Source organism: Haliaeetus albicilla, chromosome 11 (assembly GCF_947461875.1).
Source record: "Haliaeetus albicilla chromosome 11, bHalAlb1.1, whole genome shotgun sequence".
In the NCBI taxonomy this organism is placed as follows: domain Eukaryota; kingdom Metazoa; phylum Chordata; class Aves; order Accipitriformes; family Accipitridae; genus Haliaeetus; species Haliaeetus albicilla.
Genome location: NC_091493.1, coordinates 24461698 through 24482871, shown reverse-complemented (window position 1 = coordinate 24482871; position 21174 = coordinate 24461698). Strand labels below are relative to the sequence as shown.

Here is a 21174-nt window from a genome sequence, read left to right as displayed (position 1 = left end):
TCTCTTACCTAGACTCCATTAAAACATGGACATCTATCTTTCCACCCTATTGTTCAACATGTTTCATACTCTTTGCTCCCCCCGAAAGAACAGTACATCAATTTTTTTATTGTATTCCATTTACTCTCTACTATTGTCTTCAAAATAACAGTTTCACATGCAGCAGGTTAAGTCTGCTATTTGGCAAGAAGGTGCAACAGTATTTTTAACCTGTCTGCATTTTCACTGGGAGATAATGTGAATCTATGACTTGAGCACACAAAGTAACTATTCTCAGACAAACGCACACAGATAGGATCTGAGGTCACATCAATATAAGAAAACTCAGGAATATTAAACCAAATGAAATGCAAAATATATTGATCCATGTGTACACATATTTCTTAAGAAATAAAATGGCCATTCAGTGAATCCACTGAACGGAGACAAGGAAGAAGTGTTATGTACCTATTGACTTAATATGATTTAAATAAAAATGTTTAGTTCAGTTTAACTTTGAATGCTCCCATGTATATACGAGTTAACAAACTTCTATGACTTCAACTTATTTATGCATATAACTCTCACTTTTCTTCTTCCCCAGCTACAGTACAGCTGTACTGAAACAGTGCTTTATACAGCAGGTATTCTTCTAACAGGTCTTTCTATCCCTCTGCTGATCAGCACACTCCAAGATTTTTCCATTCAGTAGATACCCTCCATTTTAATCTTGCCCCAGAGTAATATTACATATCTGCATTTAACTACATCTGACAGTCATTTGCCTGAATACTTTTAACTAATCTAAGTTCTTTTGTACAAAATATGACTGTATTGTTTTTCTGAATTTAGCATAATTTGCAAAGTAGGAAGCTTTTCTTTCAATACCACAATCCAAATATCACCTAAAAGTAATTAACATTTTCCCTATGCCAGCTCCTTAAAACATTCTTAAACTGAAAAAAATACATTTCAATATATCGCCTTTCTTCTGCTGAGGTCCTTTTCAAAATTTGATATGCCATGGGCTTTTTTAAAAAAATGTTTGTCTCACTTAACTGTTAATCAAATATACAGAATGTACTCCAATATTAAACAAACACCACTCTCAAAAGTACACAATGCAAGCTCAATTTAAGCAACTGTAACTTCAACCACATACAGCTCTACGTATTTCAGCAGAACTAATGTTATGTCTGCAAGTACTCGTCCTAAAGTATCTGGTGAAATCTGACAATTAAAACCCACTGTGTTTCAATTACTAATGTAAAGAAGGTCTATTACCTGACTTTGGTGAAAAACAAGAGGAAAAACATAATTGGAGTAAAGTAATTTATTCTGTTTACTTAGAAGCAAGTCTATGAAAAAGCATTGTGAACATATATTAAAGTACATGAATATATAGGACTAGATTCTTTAAGCATGAAGTCAGAATTTGAAAAATTGACTCCTTTAAAATCAATGTAACTTTCAGAAACATTAAATATCAGTTTTCCATAAATAGTTTTTTAAAAATATACCATTTGGTAGAACAAAACTGAGAGCATCCAAAGTTACTAGCCAGTTCTGAGACTGTGCTGGTAGTAGCACTATTGGACACTCAAATCTGTTCTTTACTTCACTCAAGTGTAGTCTACTAAATAGACAGCTTTGTTGCCATCTAAATACTTCCCAGGTCTTTTCCCCAAATAGCACGTTACAGCGAATGAGGTGATTTCCAGCTCTTGCATTGCAACCCCATTTGTCCAAGGAACTTAAGGAACCAGACACCACACAGCCTTCTTTCTCTCTTGGATGCTTTTGGCACACATTAGCACAGCTCTCCTAGCTTCTTGGGTAATGCCAATGACACCATTCTTCTCCAACTCCCACAGGAGGCATTCAGGAGACAATGGGAAACCAAGAACAACTGTATTGCCTGGAGGGATCTGAACATAAACCTTCCACTATACCTGTCCATCCATTTTCAGATGCTGGAGGAACATCAGGAAAACAAGGTCCATTCCTTACTTATTTTGGGAAAATATTTCACTTTGCAGGCATTAACTAACTAACCCAAGATCAAAGGTGAAATTGTCTCTGAGGCAACTGCCCTTAAAGACAGCAAGATCTGTGGTGCAGTCCACTTCTTCAGGGGAGGGATATGGGCACTATGGCTGTATTCTCCATCTCGTTAATATTTAAAATAGTAAGTTTCAGTGTAAAGGTCCAAATCCAACATTCTACCACAAAACATTCTATGAACTAACTGTGTGGATACTCTCCCAGCAGGTAGAAGATGTGGATTCAAAAGCACATAGGAGACAATCCAGGTTTCAAATCCTGAATGAGTCCTGTGCTTGCATATGCTGTGCTACTAAATTATATACCACTGTCATAGTCAGTAGCTACTACCCAGAAGTGAATGATAATATACTGAACATAGCTTCAGAAAAAAATGAACTACAGGCATCTGTATCTTTTGGCACCCAGTTACTTCCAAAATTGTTTACTTTAAGATTTGACAAAAATGTCCCAAATTCAAAGTTCATTTTCATCTAAAGCTGGTCAGCCAAAGATTTGTTCACCAAGAAATATGATGCTATACTGCTATACTCTACAGTTTCTCCTGCACCATAACAAAGACAAGTTTCTCAACATTAAATTAAAAAATAAAAAATTACCCAGTGCAACATATAAGCAAATTGTGGCAAGACAAAGCCCCGATTCTACCTAATTTACTGCAATACAGATACCAGGTGGGCACCCGAACCACTGAATTATTGATTTTGTCAAAATACAGGTGAACAGACAGAGTTTTGACAAACTGGTGTCATCTACTGAGAAACATTTCAGAAGAAATTTCCATCCCAAGCAGCACTAATCAAAACCTGCAGTTCAACAGGATTTGAGGTTTCATTTCAGAACTCATAAAACCAGATCTGGGAGACTTGAAGATGGTGGAGAATGACAAGCAGAGAGCAAAAACAGAACTGGAAAGCAAGTGTGAGGAAAATAAAATTTAAAAAAATTAAAACAAAAAACCCACCAAGCCCGCCCCCCGCCCTGCCAAACCCACAAAAAAACCCAGAGAAGCCAGAAAAAATAAAGTAGAAATATGCATTAAGGAAACACAAAGGACTTAAAATCTGAAAAAATAGACTGTATAAAAAGAAGTCTGCACTAGATATTGATTTCACTTAACAACAAACAACAGGAAAAAGGCAAATGAACAAGAAATCAGAACTCATAAGAAACGTAAAAACTGTAACTAAAAAGAAAATGTGACTAAATTACACTGAATGTTCCTCCCTCTTCAGCACAGAATAAAGCATCTTCTAAAAAAAAAGATCTGCATTATATATTAAAGTGAGGAAGAAGAACCTTATCATTAGCAAAGAAGTGGGTGGGACCTTCTGCTGTACCTGTCTGAATAACGCTGAATGGGCCTTAGAAAGGATTGTCTAGTTATTTGGGGGGAAAACCACTTATAGCCCTTCCCATCTCACTCAGACTTCCTAAACTCATTCCCTTGACATAAAATAAAAAGGTACCAATTCATAAAATTTCAAATAGGCAAAATGTTTTCCTTATGACCTTACAAATTAGATTGCAATATTCAATATTCACTTTTCAGAGCCACCCCATATTAAACAGCTAAGTATTAAAGCTAAGTAGGTATTTACTCATCATCAAAATTAGAGTAAGTTAGACATTAAGAGGTCAAGATGGAGGTATTTTACACTTGGATACTTAGCTAACTGGAAGGTAGAATTTGTGTTCTGAGGAATTCTGAAGCTTCAGTAGTACAAGAAATTATTCCACTTAAGAAGCAAAATTTCTTAGATAATTTGGAGAAGGGGAAAGAAGTTTTCCCCAAGCTCTTTGTTAAAAGAAAAAAGAGATTTTCCATCAAGTTAGGTGAAAAAAACTCCCCTAGCTATACAGACTTCCTGCTGCCAGCATGGTAAGCGTTGCCTTACAACTGGGATTCCTGGGACCTGTAGTTCCCTTAAAGTCAGTTAGGAGTAGGAAAGACATTAATTCTATTAAACAGAATTAATACTTTCTCAGGAAATAGTAAGCTGAAGTAGTGTGTCAACAGATACATTCCCTCCAAAAGTTTCTGACCAACCCTACAGTGACACCTAAGATTCCTTCATGCCTCATGTAAGTACATTTTTAAGTGGTAAAAACAAGCTCAGCTCAATTACACACTGCAGTAGGTTTAAACCACTGTACATGAGGCATACTATTCAGTGAAGACCCATATTGAACATCTCTCATTCAATACCTACAAAACAAAAACTTAATTCTAAGTCTTACCCAAAGCTTCCTATATAACAACTCACTGTGTATGCTTTGGTTGCTCCATCTGTTTAAAAAAATAAGATTATAATAAGATTGTAAAAATAAACATTGTTATAATCTTATTATCCTCATTAAAATCTAGACATGAAAAATTATAAAGTATCTGGCTATTATTAACTGTACACAATGAACACATTTCATGGGACCAGGACCAACAGCACATGACTGCACAATCAGAGAATGGGTCAAAATACTAATGCATATATAAGAAGCTATATGCAGAGACAATTGGTATTTTTTGATTCATAATTTTTAAAAATTACTCAGCAATCCCCAAATTCTTCTTTCTCTGAACCTTTTTACCAAGGAATCTTTTACAGATAAATGAAAAATGACCTCCATCAAAACAAGTACTTGCAATTTAAGACCTAGACAGTTATTTCCTTCCTCACATATATATACACAAATGATTATTTCCATTAAATAAATGAGAATACCTTAGGATCACAAAAGTAAATTAGAAACAGCAGAGCAGCCCATATTTCTTTATCTACAGTATAAAGTAATGATCTGCTTGTACAGGAGTAACATGTTAAAACATGTATAGTAGTATCCTATAATTGGCCAAACAGTTAATTACCTTAATCGGTATATATGATACTATTTAATTTTTTTTAAATGGAAATTTTACACTCTGAATATTAGAGTTTTTGCAGAAACAAAACAAAATGCTTTAACAGCATTTCCTTCCAGTGCAAGCTAGCACAAATTTAAGTATCTCCCAGCGGGCAATATAGAGCTATGTTCGATGCCTGTGTATTTGTATTGGCTTCCATTTGATTAAAGGAAACTGCTTCATTATAGAAACAAAGTAGAGCAACTCCTTGGAGTATTAAAGCACAATATTCTGTGCATATGACCATACAAGGATTAAAAAGAAAAGAGATACAATGGTCTTTTCTGAATACCTGATTACCTGCCTTTGAAGAACGACTCTTTAGTGAAGATTTATATTATTTCCATTTTCTAAAACACCATATGTAATTATCATAACAGTCCTCTTTTCAAGATTAATTTAGTTTTGAAATTCCTGTTTTCTATCACTGCCACTATTTATGCTATCAGGATACAGGAGATAAAGTACAAGCATAAAAAGCCAGCCATCAAGTATTTAAATAAATGTCTTAAACTTCCATACTTTTGCTGAGGGGAGATTAGAAAAAGGGTGAAAACAACAAAAACATTCAGCTCTCTAACCTGCTAAAGAGGCCTAATCTCTCAGGATTTTTTGCAGTGTACAGGCATGGATGTTACTTTAGGATCCAGAAACTTGGAGCTAACATAAGAATGCAGTAGAGTATGAAAATAACAAGCCTTTTCTTTTTCTTCATTCTCCAGTGCACATGTCAGATTTTGAATTTAGAAAACCCTAGAAGCACAAAAAAGTCTACGCACTGTAAGGATATTTCATTAGTCTACTACAGGAGCGGAGGAAAAAATATCACGGCCAGAAAATCAGTGACGCACAGATTACCAAAACTACTGGAAGACTCAACATTTAATAGTATAGAAATCAAAGCTGTAAAATGAAGTTCTGTACATTAAGTAAACAGATTAAAAAAAACGCAACAAAATACCATCTAACTAAACTGAGCTATTTATTTACAGAATAAACTAAAGGTAGCATGTGTTACAAAGGAAGCAGAGTCGGATCTTTCCAAGACTGACAGAACCTAATGTTTGGGGATTAGGTCTAAAAGATGTCCAACTGTTGCAACCTAGAAAAAAATATCTTAAATGTTTATTTTCATACTGCATCTTAAGAATCTATCACTAGAAAGTGTCAAAGTTGACAACTGCAAATGATTTTCCATCTTAAAACTTGACAGTACTTTCCTTCATAAATGGTACAATGGGAAACATGGCGGTGTGGGAATTAATGGGAGGCAAGCCTGGAAGATACTTGAGAATCTGGCTGTTATAAGACATGAACTTTTTTATCCTGAGAATTATCTACGTTTCCTTCATATATGACAAGGTCACAAGATACAATATTTCATTACAATATCTGTGTAAGGCTTATTTTTAAGAATTAGTTTATCTAGAAGCAATAAATAACAAATTCTGAAGTTCCAGTCAAAATTTAATTTTTTGTATTTTGTGTTACAAACTGTTGTTTGCAAGGCTTGACCACCTTTAATTTAATGCTTCCTGTATAAAATGCACAGAACAGCTTAGTCGAGTAATATGGCATTTTTATGGCTATGATTTGAACTAGTTAAGCCACGGAAATAGATGACAGCTACTTTCTTTTTAATCTTACTGTTGAAGTAAAGCTGTAAACCTTTTCCTTCCAGAAATAATCCTCAAACTGATTGCTGTCAACTGATTGCTGGAGGGAAAGTCTGTCAACCAAGGAGGGTGGAGACAGGAAAGACAAGCTCCCCCTTTCCATGTGTAACCACCTTTCCACAAAAATGGAAGCTAAAACTCACATAATCTTTGTAAATTAAAGATCTGTTCTGTATGAACCTTTAAAAAAATTGTTCTGTATAACAGCCAACACATTAATTCAGGAAAAACTACATCTGACTAGACTCCATTATCAGAGACACGATGTTATTCAAGTGTTCAGAATTAAACCCTGTATTTTTGTTCCTTAAAAATGAAAGCGTATCTTCTAGGAGCTGATTTTGGATACTGAGGGATATAGTCTGCCCTTTACACACTTCAAACAAATGTATATCAATATTCAAACTCCTATCAGATTTCTAGATCTAAAATATATTGGCCCTATACTGTTCATTTGTGGAAGATCACCTACCTGCTTCAGAGGGTGCAATGATCATCATTAATATCTATAAAGAGTTTTGTACCTAGTAAGCACTATATAAATGCTAAGTTATGACAAGGACAGAAGTAGCCCAGTTTCTCTCCAACCACAAACTAAAAAATTAAGCTTGGTATTTGGATTACTTTATTCACTCATGTCCCTACTAACTGATATTTTGCCATTTATCAACACAATCTATCTCCCTATTACCTTGCTTCAATTTTTTTTCGGATATCAACTAAGATCCCATTGTAAATAAATACAATCTTAGAACACATTTTCTACAGTTGATCCCTGCAAAAAAAAGGAAAGTCTTCTGTTTGCAGTTTATACAAAGTTTAATTAGGCATCTTTTCTTCCCTCTAAACAAAAAGGTAAGACTACTTGCAGAGGCTTAAATGTAATACACAAAATGGTTGGTTAGCAATCTGAAGAATCATAGTAGGGAAAAATACTAAATAATTTTCTCCATTGTTCTGCAGGTAATGTGTAACATTTTACCTAATAACTGTATCTGCATCTTTTATAGCACCAGCTGAAAAGGATTTGCTTTGCCTTTCCAAGTTAAACAGATGTACAGCGTTAACAGGAAATTTTAGACAACAACAAAAAGAAGAAAAAAAAAACCCAATTATTTTTCTGACATTCAGATAATGAGCATACACATTTATATTGATTTTGGAAATAAAGGCTAGAGCTGCATACTTGCACAGGTGGCCATTAGCACTTTTTTGATTCCTACCTGTTCACTGCAGCTTAGATGCCAAGAGCCATTTCTCTCCAAATTCTGGAGGCACCCTGAGATGCCTCAGCATCACACAGAGAAGTAAAATTCTTCCATTTTTCTAATGGAGTTCCTACAGGACGTGAATTCAGAATCAAACTGCAAAGACTAGATTGCTTCTCAAAATCAGTGTCAAGGAATTAGTTGAAAGTATAGATAGCTCATCACTGTGTCCCTAGGACACTGTACCTTCATTTCAAGGAGAAAAAAGAGAATCAGCAGTTTCAGTATTTTAAGTACTACCTTTTGCAGTATTCTGTAAATGGAAAGCTTTCATTTTGATGAAAAGGTTCCTTCTCCTCATTCTTCTATGCACGCACACACAAAGAAAACACAGCTTTTTAGCTAAAAGCAAATGCACCAGTGACTTGATAAGCCAATAGAAAACTCCTTCTGTTCAAGCAATATTGAATATTTTCCTGAGACAAAGCTTGATGCTAGACCAAGCTTAAACAGAGGACTGAGTATCACCCTGGAAATCTTAAGCTTTGCTTACAATGAGGGCAGTCCAGTATCTCTTCTGCTTGCTGCTGCTGGCAAAGGAAGTGAGTGTGGCATAGCAAGAGCAAATGTGGAATGCAATTTTTCTCAAGCTTTTTTCGCCATCTGAAGCAAGCATATATTTAAAAGCCTTTGCATTTTTCTAACACAAGTTACACAATAGCTTCAGCTGAATGAAAGGCCATTCAGGCTTCATGAACTTCAGCCATAGCCTGATTAATTCACCCCCATTTCATAATCAATTTCAAGACATTTCAAAATCTTCATAACTGTATCAAGCCCAGAGGGTCCTTCTCCCTTAAAAATGAGGAGGTGAAATAAATTTAATGCAAAAAAATGCAGTGTCTGCATGACATATAAAATAATACTATCTTTCCTGTGTCAAACATGGTATGGGTAATTCATGCTCATACACTAAAACATAGACAAAAGGACAACTGTCAATTAGTGTGTGTGTACACACATGTGCCACTGCTATTAAATCAGAACAAAGGATGGTGAAAAGACATTTTTATCTGTTAATTATCCTGGCCACACTGCAGTAGTAATCTACATTATTACTGATGAAGTATGGAAGTGAGATGAAATGAAAACTGGTGGAACTGCTGGGCTCAGAGCATTGTGATCAGTGCCACAAAACTCAGCTGGAGTTACTAATTCAGTTACTAACTCAGCTGGGCCAGTTATTAATGGTGTACCCCAAAGGGTTGATATTGGGGCCAATGCAGTTTAACATTTTCATTAATGACCTAAATAATGGGATTAAGCGCACCCTCAGCAAGTTGGCAGACCATACGAAATTGGGAGTAGTTGTCCTGCCATTCAGAGGGACCTCAACAGGCTGGAGAAATGAAGTTCAGCAAAAGGAAATGCACATTCCTCACCCAGAGGAGAATAACCCTGTGCACTAGTAAAAGGCTAGGGACCCACCAGATGGAAAGCAACTGGGCAGAAAAGGACGTGGGAGGTCCTGGTGGACAAGAAGTTGAACATGAGCCAGCAAAGTGCCCTTGCAGCAATGAAGGCTAACACCCTCCTGAGCTGCATTAGGAAAAGCACTGCCAGCAGCCTGAGAGAGGTGATCCTTCCCCTCAGCACCAGTAAAGTCACATCTGGAGTACTGTGTCCAGTTCTGGGCTCCCCCGTACAAGAAGGACATGGACACACTGGTGTGCATCCATTAAAAGGCCACAGAGACGATAAGGAGATTGGAATATCTGTCATATGAAGAGACGCTGGGACTCTCTAGCCTGGAGAAGGCTCAGGAGGGATCTAATCAGTATGTATAAGAAGACACAGACAGACTCTTCTCAGTACCATACAGTGAAAGGAAAAGATGTAGAAGGTGTAAACAAAAATACAAGAAATTCCATTTGAACACAAGAAAAAACATTTTTCATATGAGGGTTGTCTAACACTTAAACAGCTTGCCTAATGAGGCTGTAAAGTATCCATCCGTGGAGATACTCAAAACCCAACTGGAGATAGCTATTGGCAACATGCTCTAGGTGACCCTGTTCTGAGCAGGCAGATTGGACCAGATGATCTCCAGAGATCCCCTCTACCTTCCCCAGTTCTGTGATTCTGTGGCTATATATCCATGTGATCTTTTGTGTAAGCAGCTGCATTACATATATAAAGGCAAACTACTGCTATTTAGCATGATAATGTTAACATCCTATCCTGAATTTTCAGTGTATCACTTATATGACATACTCTGCTTTCTTATCTACAATTAAAAATTTTAAGTATGAAGTAAGAGTAATACTACACCATCATATTTCCATGGAAATCTTGTTACACTTTGGGGATTAAGCAAAATCAACACTAGTGAAAGGTTTAAAAAAAAAAGTTGCAATGTCAAAAAGCAATAAAAGTAAGATTAATGCAAAATACTATTTATAGGTTAAAAAATGAAACATTTTAAAAATACAGTTGTTTCAAAACCACACTTTAACTTAATTAATGAAATGTACCCATATTCTTATTCCAGGTGAAGTTATTCAAGCCAATGCAGCACATATGTCCCATTAGTAGCTTTTCCACTTACTTCATATTTCAGTTAGAAACCGCTATTTCATTAATACAAAGGGCTTACCTTTCTTCTCTAGGCTTAAAAACTTCCTAATCTATTTGTTAGTTTTAGCCAAAGGGGCTTAACTGATTTTTTCCCTATAGAAATTTCTTCAATATTTGAACAGAATAGATTCTTACATTAATAATTGGAAACTTCTAAATATGCATAAAAGGGTGATGGCTTTTTGAGGCTACAGACAGAGGTGCAGTCCTGCAGCAACATTAGCAAGAGATTCTGGTCAATTCCACAGTTTCCATTCAAAACTTTGTAGGCAGCAGGAAGACTGATAAAGCTCTTCTAACTGTCCCTTGTTTCACAGATACCAGTAGAAATAAGGACTGGATTGAAAATAGGAACCCGCTTTAACAGACAAGAAAAGTCTACAAAAAATAGACAGACAACCCAGCAAAAAACGGAATCCTGGAGACATTCTTCACTTTTGAGGTCAAGGAAACTTGGACATAAAACTGAGAAAAGGGTTTCAAAGTCCTTTCAAAACCAAGACATAATTTTCTTCTGTGGAGCCACATGAACGAGCTGTCTTCCCAAAGTGATATCTAGGGAATTAGAATCTCTTTATATAATTTCAACAAATTTACTGATCACAAACATAGGTCAGTCTGTTATTTAACAGAATAACCTAAGTAAATTTGAATTATACGGTCACAATTACTACTTTCCACTTCTATAGTACATTTTCAGTAGTAATTCAATAACTTAATTTTCAAGTGTTGCCCATGTCATGAAAATCCCACTATATTCCACCTCTCTCCTGTTTTTTCGTTAAGTCTCAAGAGAACACCATCTGAGTAGCTGAACAGAATGGACAGTAATTGTAAGGGGGGAATGGGTAAAGAAAGAAGCAATAGGGACACAAAGCTGACCTAGGAAATTAAAGCAAGTATTAAAAAAAAAAAAAAAAAAGTGTTTGGATCAGTCCCCTGATCTCAATGACAATGGCTTTTGAGCTATTAAATTATGCTTCCTCCCTGGATTATTAATGGATTGGCCACAGGGTAGGGAATTTACACAGGACCTAGTATCATCAGCAGAAATCTGTAGGGTACTACTCCTTTTAAACAGTGAGTAGCAAAAAAAAGCTAGATCAAAATGGAGAGTATATTGGAGAGTAGCAAACGTGGTGCTTAGGTGTAAGAAGAAAGAAGCAAGTGACCTAGGCAATTGTTATCCTGACTTCAATGTATGAAAAGTTGGGGGTTTTCTCTTTTTCAATTACAAGGTAATTAACAAGGAGGACAATTAAAAAAAAATCAGGATAATTTCAACATAACTTTGAAAAGACATGTTAGTCTGGAGCAAGTAAGTTAACTATGAAAAGCAAATATTAAGGTAAAGGAAATCCAGACTCCAATCTCACCAGATTTCAGTAAAGAATTTGATATGGTTTCACCTAGCAATTATTTACTGAGTTGGAAAAGATAGGGTGTAACACAAAAATGAAGTGAATATAAAACTGACTAACGGTGACATATTGAATGGACTTACTTAAAATCTTTCTTCAGACTCACCTTATCTCATGTCTATGAATCTGAAAAAAAATAGAAGTGTTTTGATAAAAACTGGTTATAGGAAGCACTCTTGATCCAGGGCAGGCTCTCGCTAACTTACAGAATAAATTGGAGAACCATTGGGACAGGCATATTAGAAATGGGAAAACATTTAGCAACTCTTCAAAGCCACGTGATTACAAATAGCAGAATTTCTGTGATTACATGGTGTCTTATCACTTGAGAGCAACAGAAGAGAAATCATACACCTGTGTCTAGTTTACTGCAAGAAGATTAAGCCAACCTGGCATACCTGTAAATCAAACTTGATCTTCACCAACATCTGATAAAGTATTTTCAGTAGACCAAGTGGAGCATTAGCACTATTATTCAGGAATTTGAGGAAACACTTCAGGTACAAGGTATTTGATGCAGGTGAGGTATGTTCAGAATTCAGGAGAATGAAGTTACTAGGCTCTATAGCTTCCTATTTATTCTGTTTTACGAGACAGACTAAAAGGTGCTTGCTCTGCTTGTTTGATCCTAGCTCACAAAAGCTGAGGAAGGCACATGATCAATGCTTATAATTTATTGAGGGCTACACACCAAGGAAGGAGTTGGTTTTAAATAACAATATTGAGATACTAAAAATTAGGAATCAAAGCATATATTTAGGCTGGAAGTTCAAAGAAAGTTAGTAAGCATTAGGAGAGAGATTCTGAAACATCTTTCCAGAAAGAGCAACAGGACAAAGTACTTAACCAGCTTTAAGGTAGACTGTGGTGACTTTATGGCTGAGATTAGATAAGATTGTTGCCTAACTCAGAAAGGCCTTTTTTTCAGCCCTGAATTACTACGATGAAGAACTGCTCCCTATTCTGCTCTCCCTCTTCCCAGTCTTTTTGTTCCCTCCATTCCCACTAAAGTTCAACTGGGGCTATGAGAGGACTACATGCAATTTTTTATCTTTAAGAGAAAACAGTCTTAAGACTTAAACCCCTACCCCTCTAGTTTACATATTTTTATAGAATGTTGCACCAAAGCAGATGACTAGAAGCTCTCCTTGAGATCAAAAGATTTAATCAGCAACTAAACAGAGCAGTGCATTGCGAACATACTGAATTATATTACCTCTTTAGATCTTCATTAAATATTTGTCCTCCTTGCCAGTTTAATGGATTCCTACTTACTATATAACCAGCCAAAAAAGAAATTTGATTGTACTCTGCGCACACATGCCTCAAATGCTGGCCCTATCCTTTCTACATTGATGTTGCTATCCAAAAACTTCACATAAGCTTCTGTTAGGACATACAGCTACCCGTGCCCCTTGTAACATACTACTTTTTATGTTAATCATTGAATAACCCATTCAAAAGTTTTCTTATGGCAGTGTGTAATTAAAAAACAGCTACAGAAAATAGAGAGGGCATATTCACATGACTACAGGTACAGACCAGTTGCCACATAGTTATTTGTATAGCATTAAGAGAATATTAAGCAATGTTGCAGACAGCTAACTCTTCTCCATTCAGCTTCTTTCAAAGCTATGTCCATCAAGAAACGTGCAGCACTATGGTTTCGTGATACAAAAAGCACGCTCAACCTGTTGCAGATGTTGGAAAGGTAGGTGGGTCTGTCATTCACTGAAGTCACCAAGCCCACAATCCATTGTATCAAACACAGTCAAGTCATTACTGTATGCACAATAAAGTCACATGACTGTAAACACATCTCTCTACATCCTTCTGGCTGACAAATGATTTTTTCATTTTAGATTAGAAAAGAAGCAAATGCTTTTCCAATGTAACTTGATCCACACTTTGGCAGCCAAACATAAATTTCATTTAAAAATGTACACTGGAGTGAAACTTAAGCAGTGACAGAAATTGTTCAAACCCCTAATTTTTCAGAACTTCCATGTTATCCATGTATGATCTATGTAGCCAAAGCACTGGCCAGGACAATGCTGGTTACACAGAAGACGTATTTCTATTACAGTGCTATCTCAGACCAATAACTGTCCACCACTTAATATACTTTGGCCACTCTGGCGACTGTTCATGATAGCATTTCCAGTTAGAGATAGAAGAATCAGAGAAGAAAACAAATTGCTATCCTGTCCAAGTTCAAAGACAAAGCTAACAAAGTCCACCTTTATTGACTGTCATTTCACCTCTACCATCTCTTTTTCTGTGATAAACCAAATCCTCAACAGAATCTCTTTTAACTGGTTTGTTATAGACTAAACCGAGGCTTTCACCTTAAATGTCATAAACTGCTGTATATGTGAGTATGACTTAGTTCAACAATGACATGCAGTCTTGGATTTGACAGAAAGACTCCATTTCAAAATTTTTCTTCCCCTCTGACTAGTCTCCTTTTAAATTTTTGTCTTTTTATTTCTGGCTTGTGCTTATTTTTGGCTCCCTGATTTTGTTGCTGTAGAACAGTGGTATGAAAACTACTGCATATACGCTTGGTTTCAATGTAAGCATATTGAGTGGTTAGCCTAGCTTATATGTTCTTGCTTACCTCATAGATTTCTGGGTTATTATGAGTTTATTTTACTAGTATAGCCCTCTATTGCCACACACATACACACACTTTTACAATAAGCTCACAACTTATGAAACTTGCAAATCACATGTGCTGTTGAGGAACACAAGCTCCTTAATTCCCTCATTCTGATGACATGGCTTAATGCAATGTACAGTCTCCATCGATAACACACAACATCTTTTTAATCAGAAGGCAGTATTTTTACATAATTGGAACAAAAGAACTTAATAATATTTGCCACTTAATAATATTATCAAAAACATGTTAGGCTACTAAAGCAATTAACCCCAATCTAAATTAGTTCTATCTGAAATGACAAAACCTCAGTCTAGTTTTGCCAGCAACTAGTCAGATATATGAAAATTCACTGATGTCATAAAACGAAAGTATTAATAACTTCCACAATATGAAACCATGACCTTATGAGCCTAAAACCCCCATTTCCTAATTTATGGAGAAATACCTGCCACAGGAATAAATAGCCCTAAACACAAACATCTTACTGAAGAGTAGTTCTCCCCCGTTTAGCTCATTTAACAGGCAAGTGTCAAGAACTATTACAGTACTGTCTTAGGAGGAGTAAGCTAAATTCCTGGAAGCAGCTTATCACATTTAAAAAGTTTTTTTCAAAGGATGGAAATAATCAAAGCAGACATCACACAGATTTTAGTTGCCGCAGTTGAGAAAGTCAACCTTTTCAGTGGAAGTTGTGGTCTCCCTAGTCCAAGTTTCCTCCATTCTATCTCAGAAAATATGGTTTTGCACAGACTAAAACTGAAAGTAAAATTCAACAGCCTGGTTATTCTCAATCCTTCCATGTGTAGCAAAAATAAGAGGACATACGTGATTCTGAAGCATCATCCTTATACTGTCAACCACTTCCAACTCTGCAAGAGATTTCAGGCCATAATGTGTAAATCATTACTACGTTCTCTAATGGTACTTTCTATTTAATCAGGAGAGAAGAACCCCCCCCTCTAGAATTACAATAAATAACTACAGTTTAGTTTTAAATGAAATGATGGAGTTTATATCTGACCTGAGTTTCGGTCTTTTCCTAGTGGGAAATATAAATTCAGCATTTGGATACATAATCCTACGGCTCTCAGAAGCCGACTCCACCGCGAACACTTCACATGATTTATAGCTCTCCTCCAGATTCAGATGACAAGCCTCGGCGGAGCAGGTGCAACGGGGTATTTTTTCCTTCCTTCAGAGATCATTCCCTCGTATGTAAATTAATTAGCAAGTCTTCATCACTCTCGCGTAAGCGGGGAAGATGAAGCTAATGGATTATCAGCGTTTAATTTCTCACACGGAGCGGGTGACCCGGCAGCCCGGCGGAGGGAGCGGGCTCGCTGTTGTTACTGCTGAAGCCACAACGTTTTTGACAGCGTCAGCGGCGACGAAAGTGAGCCTGGCTCCCGCGGAGTTATGCCAAGAGAGCAATTTTTAAACCACGGGCAGCATTTGGGGGGGAACCTCCGCGACGAGAGGCGAACACCCCCCCTCTCCGCCCCGCCGCCCCCGCCAACAGGCGCATTTCTTCCCCCCCCTCCCGGCAAGTTAAAGCTGCCCTGCCAGCGCCGCCGTGCCCCCTCCACACCCGCCAGCCCTGCCCTCTTCCCTGACTGCCGGGGAAACGGGGAGCGAGTCCCGACTCCCTTTACCTCCTCCGGAGCCATGGAGAGCGGTGCGGCCGGGGCCTCGGCTCCGCGCGGCTGGCGGCGGCGGCTCCCCGCCGGAGCGGAGGGGAGCGGAGGGGAGCGGAGCGGAGTGGAGGGGCCGGCGCTCTCCTCACTCCCTCACCCCGCCGCGCTACGCCTCGAGCCGGCGGCACAGCCCGCTCCACATAAATGCATTAACAGCAGCCACATCATGATTAATTCATCAGTCCCAGTGACCAGAGGAGGAGGCACGCGGAGGGGAGCGGGGGCTGGGGAGAGGCAGGGTGCACGGCAGCGTCCCTTCGCCCGGAGTTCACCCCCCCACACACACACCTTCCCCCACTGGCGCAGGGCTCCGCCAGCGCGGAGGGAGAGAAGAGGAGAGGAGAGGAGAGGGGAGGGGAGGGGAGGCTGCGCCGAGCGCCCGGCTCGCCGCGGCTGCCCGTGCCCGGCCAGGTCTAAGGGAGAGGGAGGCGGACTCCTCAGGGCAGGTGACCGGGCGATCTCTACCCACCCCACCCCCCCCCGCGCGCCGCCGGCACCCCTGGCAGCCCGGCCGGCGCGAGCCGCCCCCACGCGCCGCCCGCGCGGGGAACCGTTGGGGCTTCAACGGGCGCGACACGCGCGGCCCCAGCCCGCTGGCGGCGGGACCTCGCCCCGAGACCCGGGCGGGCAGCGGTCGGGGCAGGGTGAAGTAACCGCGGGAAGCTGCGAAGGCTCCACGCCGCGAAGGGGCTTTCAGTCGCCGCTCAGCTGAGCGCCGGGGGGGGGGGGATTCCCCGGTTCAGCGGGGAACAGGCCGCGGTCGGGAGGTGCACCCCTCGCTCGTCTTCTCGCCGCCAGCGGCCCGCCAGGTGCCTTGGCCGTGAAGGAGGGCCGCAGAGCCCCGAGCTGCCTGCTGCCCAGCACGGAGGGGATGAGCCGGGCAGTGCAGGAATCCCTGCCGGCAAAAAGGCCACTGAGCATCCATGTGGTCGTCACCACATTAGCAGGACAGGGCTCATTTGCACAAAAGTAGCCAACCCCTCGCCAGCCTCGGTAAAAACAACTGTTCGGCCGCTTGCCAGTTGCTAGAGCCAGGTTTCTCCATGCAGCAGACCGCTGGTGGGTACGTGAGCTTGCTTCGGTCTGCTGAAGCAGCAACGCCGACTCTTTCCCCAGTCCTCCGGCGCCGATCTTGGCGCGGGGCTTTACTGGCCTCTCTTCTGAGGGGCAGTGCTGATTTCTTCAAGTACCATTTGTTTAAACTTGCGGTATGCTGGACTTGGAGTTTCTTCACAGCAGGGGTAAGGAACCCCTCAGATTTTAAGGGTTGCAGAACAGCTGTTAAAGGCAGGAGCTCCTTTGCATTTCTCTGCCTTTATTTTCCACTCCAAATATAGGTAGAAGTCCTGCAAGTCCACCATCCCCCCTCCAATACTTGCTACCAGATGTGCTTAGTCTGCAACACCAAGCAAGACACACTTGCTCTTCCAGCCACCTTTTCTTCTTAGTCAGGTAGCTCCCTTATCGGGTGATGAAATTTGTGTAGAACAGATGATTTATCACCTATTTATTACCTCCTCACCTCATCTATAAAACCAGGTTTGCCTACCTGGTAGCATCATCATGCCTCAAGGAACTGTATTTGAATAGCATATTATAAAGGTTTAACAATTCTTTATTGATTGTGTGCCAGGAGCAAAAATTTCTTCTGTCACCTCTTGTGGATTTTAGATTAGCAAAGAATTTTCAACCTGACACGGCTATATATAGAGATTCCCAAGTTTCAAACAGAATTCATAAGCTTTACATAGAGAGATCCCCCAAATTGTCACAAGCTGTTAGTTAGATAATCATAGGCAATGAGGATTAAAGCTGTGTAAGGAGGAAGAAGAAAATGAAATGAAAAGGTAGAGTGCTTTTGTGGGAAAATTTCATTTACATGACACTTGATTGTTATTTTTCCTTTCACATTATGCTGTAGATTTTGTGTTACTTGTATACAAAAGAGTAATTACTTGTAAATCCACAGCAGAGGTTGCATTGTGGTTTGCACTTATAGCAGGACTAAAGTCTCTCTATTTAATACTTGAATGCTTGCATTTAGACTACACATTTGGCACAATTACACTTGAGAATTACAGCCGAATTTTCTTTTTTAAATAATATTTGCCTTCTGCAGAGAAAAATCTTGTCATCTTTTTCAAAATTTTCACATTTTCTTCACGTTTGTGAATTCTGAAGTTTCCCATGTATATTGCAAGCCATTCTTACTGTAGGATAAGAATACAGGTAAAGCCAATTTTAAGCTTTGAAAATACAGCATATGACATCATCCCATTATTTGTCACAGCCCAAATGAATTTGACAGAGACTTGTCAGAGAGCTGTTTCTGATTTTAAAACTGTGTGTCCTGGATTAATATTCTGATGAAATGAAGTTTTCTTTTCATTCTGGTGTCTGTTTTTCAGGTGGATTTCATTTTCTTCATTGTTTTCTGGCTGATTCTGGCTATATCCACCATATTACTTCATTGCACTTAGTACTGGTCTTCCAACACAATCACATAACATTAGTTGGAACTGTTCTATCTAGTTTTTACTGAAAAAAATATCAGTTTGTCAGAATCAAAAATTTCAGATGAGTACATCAGTTTTAGCAGTAAAAAGTAAAAAGAAGTGGGACTTGAGCAAAACTTTTGAATCACCAATCAAAACTCTTTGCTTTTCAGCAGACTATCTTATCTAATATCTTCTGTAATCCAGTGGTTCATCTTAAAACCAGTTTGTTTCACTGTTCCTACTGAAGGCAGTGCCTGAACGTCACTCGTCTGATTAGAAATTGTCTCAGTTGTTTCTCTCTCAATAATGTTCTTAAGTGTTAGTTTCTTCTGTTCACCATTTGATGTATTAATATACAACACTCAGTTTTTATTTAATTGAACCAGACCCCTTTTAAATCTCTTTTCATAAAACAAGTTCTGTATTTCCCTGATAACATCTATGACCTATTACAGTTTGAATTAGCGTGTCTTAAACACTGATGGACAGAGTTCTATGGCATTCTAGTAAACTCTTACTAGTAATGTGCATAATAGCATTAAGTCTCTCCATCTCCATTTAAACACTGATAAATCTGGGATCGGCCTTACTTTCTTTCATGACTTTCCTATGTTGATAGGTTATAGATTGTCCTGTGCTCAGTACAAACAACAAATTTTTCTCATGCTGTACAACTTCTGTCTCTCACACTACCAGATTATACCAAAAGTTTTTCTTAGGCTCTAGTGTGTAATCTGGAATTTTGTTACCCTGTAACATAACACCATTTCTTGGCTCCAATATCATGTGTGTGCTGTTGACAAGTTGGGAATCAACAGTAAATTTCATATTTTCTGTTTTTCTAAGATTACTAGTGAAATTATTAAGAGATACTGAAATAATAAGACTGATTCTTAAAGAATGTAGCAAATTCCATGTTATGCATTCATCTCTTTTCAACATAAGCCCTCTTCCTTTTGCATGTCCTGCATCCACTTCACAATTCGTTTACTAGTTTTCATCTCTTCCATTTAAATAGTTGCCCATATATAGATGCCTGCTTCCAGGTGGCTAGCATTAAACTCTGGAAAAAGCAAAGCTCTTAAATGAGATGGTGGATGAGGTGTCATATGGTTTTGTGAGAAGGATAAAGGTACAGTATAATTAAAAGCATAGAGGAGAAAAACATGTACAGCTAGCCTGGTGAAAGTCCAGTCTATCTGCTGTGCTAGATTTCCTACTTACAAATGGCCTAGGACTATGCCTTAAAGAAAAATCACCATGGCTAGAGAGGGGGGAGAAAGGACCTATTTTCAATGGTTTTCACTTGTTTCTTCTATTTTTGGAAATTCTTCAGATTCCTTATCGCAGAACTCAATTGCATGGGCAATTTTATTCATGAGTCATCTCAGTGACTTTTGTAGAGCTATGTACCTATAAAAATATTCAAAATTTCAAACCCTGGATATCTTACATTGTTTTTATTTATTGAAGTACAACTTTATGTTTCTATTAAATGATTAACATCCTTGCTGATGCCTTATTGGTATTAAAAGATGGATGGATTTATTACATATGGATGCATAGTTCTACTACTGCAACATCTGAATTTATATGGACACAGATTCATTGGAAATATTTCAAGTAATATGTGTGTTCATATTGTGGATCACTTCAAGTTTCAGTGCTGTCACATCTAAACATTTAGTCTTGGTGCATCTCTGTCAAAGACTGGATGAAATCTTGATCACAGAAAAATCAAAGAAATTCTGCTAGTTCCTTTGTCGGGGCCAGGATTTCATTCACTGAATTTTCTCTGAGGGTTCACTGTATTTGACATGAAATTCCTAATTAAAGTAGCTTATGTAAAATATAAACATAGAAGTTTTCTATATTTTTTTTTCTAGAAAATGAATTGTATTTAAGGAAAAATATTTTATGATAGGATCAATCCTGATTTAGTAAAACTAAAAACAGATGATAGTAGTACAGCTATGTGAAATATCCCTGGCCTGAAGGCCATATGACATTTTCTTGATTCAAGGCTTAATACTCAAAGTTTGGTCACCATTATTCATCCACTAAGGTTCATGAAGTTGGTCTGATTTACGACTAATTCTGGCCACTACACAGCAACTGTGGTTTCAGTTGAATTATGATTGAGTATTTGTTTCAGTCTGAAGCACAGACTAAAACTCAAGGCATAAAGGGTGTCTTTTGCCTTAATTTTCAATTAATTTTTAAGTGAATTAAACATCTGACAAATAACAGGGCAGATCTACCTTTCTGTACTCAAGTCACTAGAGTTCATTAAGAGTGAATTTGACTCAACATTTCCTCATTCTCCAAAGACCTTTTCTTTGCAGCTTTATAACAAAGTGAGATTATCTAGACAAATGTGGATTTCAATCTGCAGAAAACTTATGGGAACTTTATCATATGAAACCTCAG

General features: G+C 38.4%; 1 protein-coding gene across 2 annotated transcripts in view; it reads right to left on the bottom strand.

The window, feature by feature from the left end:
- LOC104315795 (heparan sulfate glucosamine 3-O-sulfotransferase 1) overlaps positions 1-16629 on the bottom strand; it is a 58370-nt gene extending 41741 nt beyond the window's left edge. The window contains exon 1 of one of the 2 annotated variants that reach the window (XM_069796687.1): positions 16205-16629. The gene's annotated coding sequence lies outside the window, so the exon portion shown is untranslated. Of the gene's footprint in view, positions 1-15573; positions 15862-16204 lie in introns of those variants that run through there. The other variant, XM_009915933.2, reaches the window with a different exon arrangement.
- Between the last annotated feature and the right edge of the window lie 4545 nt (positions 16630-21174).